The sequence below is a fragment of the Blennius ocellaris genome, assembly GCF_963422515.1.
Source record: "Blennius ocellaris genome assembly, chromosome: 12".
Taxonomy (NCBI): Eukaryota; Metazoa; Chordata; class Actinopteri; order Blenniiformes; family Blenniidae; genus Blennius; species Blennius ocellaris.
In genome coordinates, this window is record NC_137661.1 from 21,485,079 (window position 1) to 21,498,529 (window position 13,451).

Here is a 13,451-nt window from a genome sequence, read left to right on the forward strand (position 1 = left end):
CATGACATCTGTAGCACAGAATCCAGCGCGACAGCTTTTGAAAGTTTTATTTCTGTTGCAGCACCTTCACAAGACCCACTGACAGAAAGAGGTTCAACGGTGAGAAGAACAATAAACAATACCCCTGCAGTGCCACAAAATCAGATGGCTAATTACTCAGTTCTGACTGAAGCAGAAGTACTTAAAACGTGAAGCCAAACGTGTATAATATAATAATATAACAGTTATAACAACTAGAAGCTGCTACTTCATCTGTATATGGGGTGTTTCTCGTTGCAGGTTTGGCAGGGTTGTGCAAACTCTGCAAGTTCGGCGGGGAGGAGAAATTCAACAAAAGTGTTGCTTGTTGCAGACAGAGCTTGGTGGAGCCTCCATAGGAAGCCAAAAGGGAAAAGACCAAAGGTTGCGTCAACACAGATGCTTCTGCCTCTGTCTGCATTACGTCTGCAAGAGTGCATGTGTGCATAAATATATCTGTGTATTTAGGACGGCAACATACAGTGAGAAGAGTGAGAGGACTTGCATGCATGTGTGGTGTAACTGTATGTGTGCTTTAGTTTGTCTGGGCTCGTGTGCGTGTGTATGCATGAACTATTCACTGAAACAATAATCTCTTTACGTAGTGGCAGAATAATGCAACCTGCCACGAAGCACAACAAAAAAAAAAGGTACAAGGAACACAAAAGGTTTGAGATTTTGGCCTGGGCTCCAGATTTCCCAGATCAACGCACATGTGAGGGATGTGCTGGATAAAAAGTGTGATCCATCAGGGCCCATCGTCACAACTTCCAGGACTTAAAGGATTTACTGTTAACATCTTGGCATCAGATACAACAGCACAATTTCAAATGTCCAGTAGAGTCAATGCCCTGAAGGATAAGAGCCGCTTGAGCTTCAAAAGAAGGACAAAAAGCAATGTTTAGATGGCTCAAGTTGTCAAGGTTATCCCTTGTCTGTACTGATAGTACTTGAGAAAACTTCGAAGGTCAGTTTTTCACAAGTTCCCTTCAGAAAAGCTATCACGGCCAGCTGAAAGATTGAGGACAAACGTCACCTAAATTCTATTGAGAAGCAGATTTACAGCAGCCTGTGCCCGAGAATGTTTTAGTGGTTTCTGACATTCTGTTGTGATTGAAGCAGAAGAGGTTGTGACGGCGGAGCTGGGGTCTGGAAATGGGACCGGCAAAAGAGGCGGGAGGTCTGCGAGACTTTGTGAGAAAGTTTGTATTAAATTCCCGTTTCCCCTCATTGTGTGGCAAGCTGGCCTGGCTCCACACGCACTGATCCTGCTGAGCCATGGGAGGCGAAGCAAGGGTGTCACTCACACCTCTCTGGCCCCCCAAATCACCCCTACTAACCCCACCCCCCCAATGCAGCTACAAATATCTGACCCTCCAAGTCACAACATGCCACATGTTGTCATTTACAGAAAATCTTCCCAAGGATCATGGAGACCCAGGGATATGTTAGTAATCCGCATTTGATTATTCAAGTCTGTAAGAGAGAAAAGCGCTTAAAGCGATACAGTGAACAAGATGATGACTGACGGAGACACAGATTTCGAGATAGCGCATGTGTGTGAGAATTGAACTTCTATTCTACCAAGTAGGATTTCCCCAAAGATAAAACCCTACGAAGCCTGATAACTTCCCAGCGCAACATACATGTAACTCCTGATTGTGTTTACGCTCTCCTGTGGTCTGTCTGTCAACAAGTTTTTTTTCAGTCCAACACCACATGGTGACATATTGACAGGTTTTGATACCATTAGCCAAGTTAGATGTCCTGTATGAACAAGGAGGGCTTCCTATTTAAAGAACTCCAAAATGGTGCAGTGTATTGCAGACAAGTTGGTCTATTAAGACCGTTCAGTCTGATGTTGTCAGATGATTCCTGTTTCTTAAAAATGTTTTAAACTTTAGTGTCCATTGTGTTTCAAAAATATTCCATTACATAACTATTTTGGAGCATTCATCATCCATTTATCTTCCTCTTTGTGTCCACTTTAAGACCAGCAAGGACCAGACAAGACTGATCCAAAAATGGAACAAACTGAACAGGTCTGTTGGTGTCTAACACAGAGAGCAATATCACCTTAAACACAGTCGGCCTTTAAAAGGCCAAATATTGACATGCTTTTGAAAATTTCATCCTTCAGTTGTTATGGGATTATAGTTTTTCTGACGGAAAATGTTAGACTGCTATAATAGGTCATTATCAGATGAGCCAATAAAGACCAACTAATTGTTATCTTAGACTTACTTTTTGTTTATGAGAAGCTCAAAGCTGAAGTTGTCAGTTTTATAAATAAAAAAAAAATAAAAAAACACTCAGCCTTCACCTATATCTCTGTACAGCACAACTTTTCCATGTGTGGTGTATTCAGTTGTTGGTGACATGCTGCTAAGGAGATTTGTGCAGAAATGAAGACCTTGTCAAAAAAATGGTCCTTTGCCCCATAAAGGGTCAATCTCACAAGCACATCTCTAGATTCTGGGAGGAAGGTGAAGTTCCCAGACAAAAACCCAAAAGCAGCTCCAAGAACATGCAAACTCCAGTCAGGAAAATCCAGTCATGGAAACAAAGACCACAATGTTCTCATTGTGAGGTGAGATTTTGGACCAGTTTGTCCACTAGCATGCATCATGTCCCGTAGAAAGTGTCTATTGTTGGTATTTAGATTATTTAGCAACATTATGTGAGGAAAGCAAAGGTTGCTTGAAAGATTTTCTCAAAATCATCTGAATCTGTTGCAAAAGTCATGAAAATAAAACATTATCCACATAAAAGTAATTTGTTGATATCAGTATAGTATTTAATTTAAGACAATCTGGAAAAAATATTAGTTACTGCTGCTACAATGTAAATGATTTAGTTTCCAAACTGCCACTTACTGAGTTGTTCCTATGTTGATGTTGTCATAATGAATCTCCTCAGCTGGGAGATATTAGTCAGATGAACTTAGTGCAGGAAGAGGGTTTAGCGTAAAAAGCGAATCATGGGACCTTAAATCCCCCCAAGAATTACTCTATTTACTCGTAGCATTTTAGCATTTATTGACTATATTTTCTAGCATCAGTTGTAATGGGGGGGGGGGGGGGGGGGGAGTCATTCATAAAGTAACGGCATCGAAAAGAAGAACTGTTGCATAATGTTACACTTCTGACCAGAACCAGATGCATGTCAAGATAAATACTTTCAAAAGCATGCAGACTCAAATCTGTTAATGCCTTCCCATGAACGCACTCCACTGCCACAGCTGTAATAATGACGGCAGCCAAGTCCCCCCATCTCCTCAGCCAAGGCACATGAAGACAGAAGTGTACTGAGATCACAGTCCAAACCCGAGGCCCCAGCGTTTGTCGCATGTTGCTTCCTTTTCTCTCCCCTTTATCCTGTCACTTTCCACCGTGTGTCCTTTCTCACACCACTGAAATAACCTTATAGGAACAATGCCCCCCAACAGATGGATCAACAGTCAGAATAGTGAGGAAATTATTTGACAGGAGGCAAAAATATACATCGTCAGCTTGGCCACAGTGTGAGGATGATGATTTAATGTGAAAAGATATGGAGGAAGTTGCAGACTATCATATGTCATTTTATCTTGCACGCAGATGCACATGACCACTCGTTATCTCCTACCTCTTTATACACATGGACAGGACCCTGTCCACTGGGACGAGCGGGGTACAAAGTGAGTTACGAACACATTTTAGGGCCTCAAGACTCAAGTTTCAAATTCCACCTGACAGGAACTCTCCATTTCATTGCTCTCATTTCCTCCGGCTCCACCGGCACTCTCATTACCATTATAATGCACTTACACAGACATTAACTTGATGGTTAATTCCAATCCATAACACACGCAGACGATTACATAGCAGGAATGGTATTACCAACACAACCCTGCTCCAGTGCAGACAATGTAAGCAGTGGACTGAATGCTATTGCTCAACAACAAGTGTCTTTAGTTGTGAGAGAGATAATAATGTAACTCAAGACAAGGGCTTTTTGGGCTTTCAAAGACATATAAATTATACAAACCTGTTTTTATAAGTGACAATTAATGTTGTTTAGCTTCCAGAGAGACAGAAGAAAGGTTTTTTTTTTCCCCCCACCACTATCAAAACAGATGTGGTAAATAATGTGTGTCCTTTGTAACAAGGGTTACACTTTATTTTCTAGTTGTCTTGTTGTCTGTCCTCCAAAAGGTTGCCCCCATGTTAACATTTGTCAAAATGACAGCCTTCCACAATGACTTTCTCTTTAATCGAATAGAAAAATATTCAATTAACACAACCTTATAAAACTTGCATTAATATTTGGTATAAATAATGTGCCGTAAGAAGTGGCAGTGGCTCAGTTGGTAGAACAGTCATCTCCCAGTTGGGAGGTTGCGGGTTTGAGTTCCCATCTCAACCTGTATGCATGCCTTGAGCAAGGCACTGAACAAAAAATGGCTCCAATTGGATGGACTGAGCTCCTTGCGTGGCAGCCGCCTACATTGGTGTGTGAATGGGTGAATGTGATCAACAATGTCAAGTGCTTTTGGACTGCACAAGTAGTTGAAAAGCACTAAGCATTTACCATTTAGCGTCCCAATATCCGGAGCCAGTCGGCACTTCTTTGATTGTGCTGTCATCTGTTTTCTAGCTCGATCAAAGGCTCCTCTCACCTTGTTGCTAAATGATGGTCACTCGCCTCCCAAGGTTTCTCCTTCCTGGGATGCTTTGACTGGCTTCAATTTTAATGAGGGACATTCTATTTGGTATTTTCTGAGGTTGCAATAAAACTGTTCCTTTACATCAATTATTGTTTTGCTATTTCATCACTTTATTGTTCCCTTTATAAGCTGATCTTAAAGTCACCGTGACTGACTGACAGTAGTGTTTTGAGTTTTATGATGAATCTCCTTTAAAATTTGAAAATACAACAAGCAACAAACACAATAGACCTTGTATGAACCATCCATACTGTTGGAGGTAAATGGGCCCTGCAAGAATCCCAAACCCACAAGCATCTTTTTGTTATACTAATTCACCACATGCAAATTAAAAATGGATACCGTCACGCTGAATACACCGCCACACTTACGTGACATTTGAAACCATGTTAAATCCTGAAGAGGGTGAGACTCCCAATGCATCCATGCTACGTGGACTGTTTTCACATACAACAGATGTTAATGTTTAAAGACGCGCTTCATATTTAATGCTCCTCGTGGGAATAATTAACCAAATCTCTCTGGAGGGATCACATGTCCTGACTTCACTGTTAAATTATAACACTGTTCCAAAATGGGCATGATTTTCAAAAGCACAAAAGCTTTTATGTTATATCTTCTCTAAAATATGGACCCAATCTCCTTAACAAAGCAAAGAGGAATTACCAGCATTTGCCTTTTTGTTCTGGAAAAAGAATATTCCTGTAGCACAGAAAGCCAGTTGATCATTCTGTGATGTACAAAATGTTGACTTCATAGAATGTTCTTTAAAAAATGTAAAACTCAAAAGTTGTGACCTTGATTACATGCATATACAGTACTTTACTGCCTGCTCTCCACACAAAAAACATATTTCCATCCAGGTGTTGTGGATGACATTGTGTGCCAATGCTTGATGTGACATGGACTTTAATCTATGCGGCCTCATCCAATAACAGTGAACTATGACATTAACAGCTAGTTTGTCTTAAGCTCAGGACCACAAATCACGGTGTACATGCTCAAATATTAAGTTTCACTGTGTTTCTGTATACAATATAGTCACATAAATAGTATCTATACCTATAATCCAAAGAAGCTATAAAACATTGAAAATACAATCAAACAAAAACCAAAAACATTCAATAACTTTCCAAAGATTTCAGACCTTTTAAAATGTACTTTATAAAAACTTTAGAATCTCTAAAAGTTTTTGGAACAGTGTTCTGCAGTTTGTCCAACTCTGCCTCGATGAAATGACCTTTTTACAGTTTTGTTTCAGATATTTTTACCATGAACCTTCTTAGTTGTAAAATGCTTCATGAAATTCTTTTCTCTCCAACATCTCCCACTTTCTCTTCCTGGCCCACTTTTTCCTTATTCCCTGTCTCTTACCCTCCATAAAATAGAATTTTCTTTCATCTGGAAAGGATTTTATAAAAGCCATTGCTGCATCTCTGCCTCTCAACTAATGTCTTACACTTAACTTGAAACTGTAAACACGTTATTTGTCCTTAATGTGCTCAATACATTTTCAAAATCTGATCCTTTGTCCCAATAAACACATCATGCTTCTATTTGCATTTTATACCATATCCCTACTGCTTTTTTTACATTGTAGTTGTAACTGTGGTTGTAAATACCGAGTTTGCTCATAATTGCAGTTTTCCTGCCCAATCATCAGTTCATCGCTGGAAAAAAAAACAACAAAACAAGATCCATAATTGAGCCCTCTCACAAGTGACCCCCTCCACCAACCCCAGTGTCCTGATGTCCCTCCTGGGGTAAGGCTGGGACACAGGGAATGTGGACGGGGTGGTTAGGGTCGTCAACAGATGGTGAGCAGTGTGACCTGCCAGTTCGATACCCAACAAAACCCCCCCATGCTGTCGGGATGTTGATGCATGTTGGTGCTCTAGTCCCCACTGACCCTGCACAGGTACTGTGTACACACACACGCACACACACACACGCACCTCATTAATGGTGTTATGGAAAGCCTCTGGATCAGCCTGAGGAAGCCCTAATCATAACATTGTGGAGTCAACCTGCAGGTCTAATGTGAAAAAGAAATCACTGAGGATCAGCACAGGATCACGGGGATAATACTGGCTGCGGTGATCGACAGACAAAGCTGAGTAAAATTGAGACGAGGTAATATTTTCCAGGACAGGCAACATGGATTTGCTAATGCTGACTTGTTTAGAAAGGAACACACAATCTGATAAAGTTGAGAATTTCCGTTTGTTTTGAATTTCGGAGAAATCACTCAAAAGAACGAGGCAGTGTTTTAGTCAATACATCTATCATTCTGTTCGTAGTTACAGAAATGCAATTATAATGAACTCCAAGTTATATTGTCTGAAAAAGATTATCTATTTAAAATCCATCCATCTCCTAAATAGACTTTATCCAACTTAAGAGTCATTGGTGAAACTGGAGCCAATGAACATGATTGCACATGGAATTTGAAAAAAAAAAAAAAAAAATACAATGATGCATAGTTTTGGAGCTGAATCCACTTTGGATCAGTGATTAATATAGACTATTATGCAAACTGGATCTTCAAATCTGAATCACAGAAATAGAATGTGTCCCAACAGAACGTTAAGTGTAAAGGAAATTGTGGAAAGGGAGTGGTACTAAGTCCAGCCAACATGTCTCTGGAATAATATACGCTTTCTGAGGAAGTTGAATAACAGAATGTTGAGCGCTACGGCAAGATTTTGTGCAAATGGATGTCGAGACTAAAACTGCAGATGCATCAGTAGTCTGATGCAACAATGTGTCGTCTGGGGAAATGACGTGAGATGATTAGTTTAAATGATTTTCAACCCAGAAGGAGCCACAAGTGAGAGTTTAAGACAGCAAGAGCGTGAGTAAGAGAGAGAGAGAGAGAGAGAGATGGATGAGCTGTTTTTGCTTGTCCAGAGTGTCCAGGGAACTTGAGCCAGATTCAGGAAGAGGTACTGCTGCTGGAGGCTGATATGTGTGTGAAGGAAGTGGAGGGAGCGCCGGGGCAGGAATCACCCTACAGGCAGGAAAAGGCCTGTGGAGGTGATGGTGGAGGGGTGGAGGTGGAGGGGTCTCGGCTCCTGTCTGATTCAACTTGTCTAACACACACACACACACACACACACACACACACACACACACACACACACACACACACACACACACACACACACACACACACACACACACACACACACACACACACACACACACACACACACACACACAGTATGGGCTCTTGTTCCCATCAACCAGTAAGAAGGGACACAGTGCTGGTGCCAGAGCATGCATGCACTCCCAGACACTGAGGAAATGTGTGTAAGAACACTTTTTTTTACTACATGCAACAATGAATACATTAGTGCTGCCAAATGCAGATTATGCCATTGTAGGATATCCACTTTTTACTGCCCATGTTCTTTTCTGAGTACCAGGAAGCTATAAGACCTACAACACCCTGTGTACTTCCACGGGCCTGTGGTATGCAAATGCATTTGTTCAGAAAAATTATTCATCAGTTTGGCCTGGCTGCTTGATTGAAACCAGAGGGGTTTACAGTGTGCCATTCTGCATTTTTGAATGCAGTGCTTGGTTAGTTTGGGACACTTGCGACTGATTAAACATTTGAGACAGAAATACTGGCTCCTCAAATCCGTGTATCAGTGTTACGAGAAATTATCCTGCAAAAATACTGCTTTGGCAACAATCTATCATCCAGCTGGACACGGTCCTGAAGTATAGATTATAAAAGGGTTCACGAACAGTTTTTATGGATTAAAAAAAACAAACAAAAAAATTTGGTTTTTACAGTATCTTGTGGAATAACACAAAGCTCACAACAAACTTTTCACAATACACTGTCAACGTGTCAATAATGTGCTACATTAAAAAGCTGAACAATTTGCAAAACATTTCGTAAATTTAGCAAATGATCTGTATTTAACTTGAACTAAATGTAACTATTGGAGCCATTGCAACTTAAGTGCTGTTTAGGACTAGGTCAATAAATGGAGTAAGCCACAAAAGTTGCTTTCAGTTTTTTTCCTTTCTCTTTTTTCAGGTGTCAGTTTGTAAGTTGTGAGGCCAACAGCCTTTTTAATTCTAATTTTTTTTATCCAGTTTATTTTTCCCATAGCCGTGACTGGCCAGTTGATGTATGGGTGTTGCAAAATTCCTGCCATGCAACAAGTTGTATTTTGATCCTGGATGGCAGTTTTGTGCGAGTTCGAGATATTTCTATATATAATAGGATTCATGCTTGACAAACTTTTGCAATGAAAGGCCTGCTACTGCCACTACTGGTAAAAACACAAAACCTCTGCACTACATGTAAACGCTGAGCCAGGAAAAGTCCATATGGACTGACGTGTTGGAACTCAGCATGGGTAAAAGCACAAGCCAAGAGTTGCTTCAGGGAGTGATAAAGCTCTACTGTATTGAAGGTTGTTCAAATGCTTCAAGCGGAAGATTTTGTTACTGTGTGGAAATGTGGAAATGAGTGAATCACTTTTCCGTCACTGCCAAGATGAGCCTTCACTCCTGGAAAACCTGAGCTTTAGCAAGGAGTTTATCCTTCATTACTGTGATCTGGTAAACTGACACAACTGTAATATTAAAGCAGCCGTCTCAACAATGATTGACAGCTGGTGATTTGATGTGAAATGAACGAGCGCTCGGTAATCATGGTCCTATATGCTTACAGCGGATACTAGAAAAATAGTACACGCTTGATTTGACTTTATTTGATTTGAGGCATTTTGTACGTTTAAAACAGTATAAAATACATGTATTATTGTAGAAAGGTCTCAAAATTCTCACTGAATCAATGAAAACTTCTCTCACATTCTCAGTTTTCACATACATATTCTTTTATCCTCCATAGGGGGATTGAAAAAAAACCCAAAACGTGTTGGAGCTTATTAAAAAGTAGAGACTCCCACATGAATCACCTAAAATTTTCAGGCTTGGAGAAGCATTTATATCTTTGCTGCACCTCTGAGGATGGGTTTCTGTGCAACTGGGGCTCACTTTCCATTTTTTTTTTTTTTTTTTTTTTTTTTGCAGTTTTTGGAGTGTGTTCACACAAGCATGACATTCCAAACAAACATCAACCTAACAGTATCTACTGATTAACACACCACTTCCATAAATCAGGGTTAGAATTAGGGTAAAAGTGTACGTAGCATAACGCACAGTGTATCGGAGAGTTGATTTAAACACAAGAACATTTAGCGTTATGCATTACATGCAGTCTATGCTTGTTTTAGTAGTAAGAGCCAGCAGAGTAAGCTAAAGAAAATAAATGAAAAGTAATACCCACACTACCATCAAAGAGACCAACTTGAACACTGATACGAACAGTTTCTCTACTGTATTTGCACGAAGTGTTACACCTGCAAGTGGTGGCAAGCGCTCAAGTCAAACAAATAGACTCAGTCCTCTGAACACTCGTGCTCGTGATGTATGTAATGTTACACCGCTGAGCACGAAAAGCCAGGGAACTCTTATATTAGATTAAACTTGAATGAAAGTTAAAACAATCGCTGTGTTGAAACTGGGTCAAGGAGAAAAACACCAAAAAAAAAGGATTTTTTTGAGCAGAAGCATCCCGATTAATGAAATGAGACCAAACACGCATCTAATTTAACTTCCATCTGAGTAGAAAATTTCTTACAAAATAATGCAAAAATTTAAATAAAATGGTTGTTGTCTTATTCTTAGATTTGAAGCAGATGTGTGTGGACGTAGCCTCACTCACATTATCATATTGCCAGATGTAGGCCACATATGGACTCTCAAACTCCCCCCAAAAATGTGAGCAATGCAAGGCTATCACCCTATAAAATTCACACTTAAATTTGTCCCAGTGGAGATTCCTTTTGTGTCGTGAGACCGAAAAAAAAAAGAAAAGAAAAAGTGATAATGGCTTCAGCCTGCCTCCTCCACGAGTCCTTTGGATTGTTTCTTCTTGATGCTTAATGATGGTTTGCAGACTTGTTTGTCACTTAGCTCTTCCTCCTGAAAGCTCCACTGTCCATTGTTATGTACAGCAAGGCACGTGTTGTTATTTCCCCCCTCCTGTATGAACGGAGTGAGCAAGGCTTTCCCATCTTCCCCAGAGAAATGGCCATGACCTCAGACCCCTCCACTTCACTTGGAGGACAAAGAGTAAACATACCAGGAGAGCAAATGTGGGGAAAGCCCCCAGCTTACTCCTAAAATTTTATCCAGAGTCTGTGAGCAGCCCCACTGCTGACACTAATGACCTTTACCTTGTTTGTGGGCGCATGCTGTGAATGGATTGACAGTAAAAAATACCAAATATACAATAAATCTTACTTCTTAGTGGAGTGTGTTTTCTGCATCAGAAAGTTGAAAGCATATCTTACCTACACATTAATGTCATAGAAACAAATAAGCAAAAACATCCATGTGTCTTACTCCGGCTTTATCCAAATCATTATCACAACCAGTGGAGCATTGAATTGATTAGATCATATTTATAACCTTTGGCAACAAGTTGTTTAGTTTCAGAAATGACATAACCTAACAGAGACAAATATAAAGATTAGGAATTTGTTTTAAAAAAAAAGGCTTCAGTATAAAGATGGTGAGTTGTTGGCAAAATATGTACATTTACTCTACCTATTTGAAACTTTTTAGGCATGGACAAAAACCTGGAGAGATGGACGTCTGTAAGGAGGAGGAGAGGAAGACAGGATATTACTGGTCCACCTCTTGTCTCTGCACGCTGGAGGTGGCAGAGACGAAGATGCTGAGGTTTTCACCGTGAGTTCCCAGTGGGATGTGGGATAAGAAAAGAAACACTTCAGATTCATGGGTGTGAAGGAGGGTATAAACATGGAGGCAGGGGATTGAGTGAGGTGCAAGCAGATGATTTGCTTTGGAGACCCCTGAAGGTCAAAGCCCAAAGAGAAAACCATTAAACTTTCATTGCAACTGTTTGAAAGCAAATTGTTTTAGTAATTCTATCAAATTAATCTCCTCTTGGATTTAATCAGAGTTATGGTTGCGCGGAGCTGGAGATTGCCTCCAGCGAATACAACTCAACTATATTAAGTTCTGCAAATCAATTGTAGTGTTTTACATAAAACAATTCCACTTAAAGAAAGTTAGCAAATTCAATTCAAATCAGCAGTAAAATGTTTATTTTCCTTGAATGTGTCCTTAAAAAAGTGAAACACGCACTATTTAAACAAGATTTTTTTATTTACTGTATGGTGGTCTTCAATATTAGACCCTGAGAGCCGCTATCCTGCATGCTTTAGATGTTGCCTTGCTGCAACACACTGCATAAGAGTAAGCTCATATGCCCTTTCTTCTGACTGAGGTGTGCTGAGCCGAGACACACCTAAAACATGCAAAACAGTTGATGTCAGGACCTGGATTTAGAACCACAGCTTTAGAAGCTTTTAAAGTCATCACTCATTTAGAAATGTCAGTTGAAATAGCGATGTCACAAAAGATGACATTAAACACTAATTTGGTGCTTTTGCAAATTGACACTTGAAACGCAGAAGAGAGGATATCTCACTTGAATACACGAGCCAAAGCTGACAAGTAACATAAAAAGTCAAGAAGACGGAAGAGAATGAAAACTGCATTCATTAAAAGTCCAGAAAAATGACTCAAAATGGTGTTTGATGTTTAAAAATGCAATAATTCTCTCAGCTTGATCCTGCAAAAAGGATCAAGCTGTCAATTTTATGTGTTTTTCATGAACAATAAAGTATAATATCCATCATTGAGTCTTGTCAAATGTTAAATATACTGACTAGATAATACACTGAAAAGATAAGCCGGAACTGACTTCAAAAGGAAAAAAAAAGAAATCCCCCTGCTTCTTTTAGATGATGCTGAGATATCATTTTACAGGATATCTTAGTCGCTGCCATCAGATCTGATAAACGCAGCTGACGCTGGAACAAACAGAGGCAGGCAGAGAAGGAAGAAGAGTTAAGTCGGGAGACGTAGCCATGCAGAGGACTCTGCAGAGTGGCCAGGAAGTGTGTCTATTGTTTTCAGGGTCACCTCGCTTTTCCTTTCTGAGACTCCGGCCACTGCTCCGTCCACGGTGCTGCACGTCTTAAATAAACAACACTCCTCGTCGGCGTGGACTTCGTCGTGGGTGATTCCCTCACTCACCTCACAAGGGTTAGCGAGGAGCAGCAGTGGAGGAGAGGAATATTAATGAAATGTACACAGACTGTTTAAACCTCCCCCAGCTAAAAACAGGTTCAACAGGGTAAACACACGCACTCATGAATAAAGTTTCAGTATAAAATTTGACACAATAGCTGTTTGGCCTCTTCCTGGTTTGGGACTGCAGACTAACAACATTGCCTCTAGCCAGGTCTGCTGTGTCATTGGATGAAAAGGAGCAACAGGAGGTGGGACAAAGCACACCTTAGTTACAAAAGTTACCCATTAACTTCTCTTTCTGGGAATCGGCTACAGAGCACGCCTCGTCCAACCTTTGCTCAACATTTCACCATTTTCTTTCAGCGAAAGCCGAAAGAAAACGTTGTTGTGCTGGCTGACAGACAGCAGGTGAAGTTGCAGAAATCTACACGCACAGGTTATGAGGTAAGCACTCGAATGAACTGCTTGAGGTCTTTAGTGGTTTGTGCACATTTGATGGCTTAAAATGCTTAAACCACAAACTCTCTGATATATTCACTCTGGTTTTAACCAAGGGGGAAGACGGTGT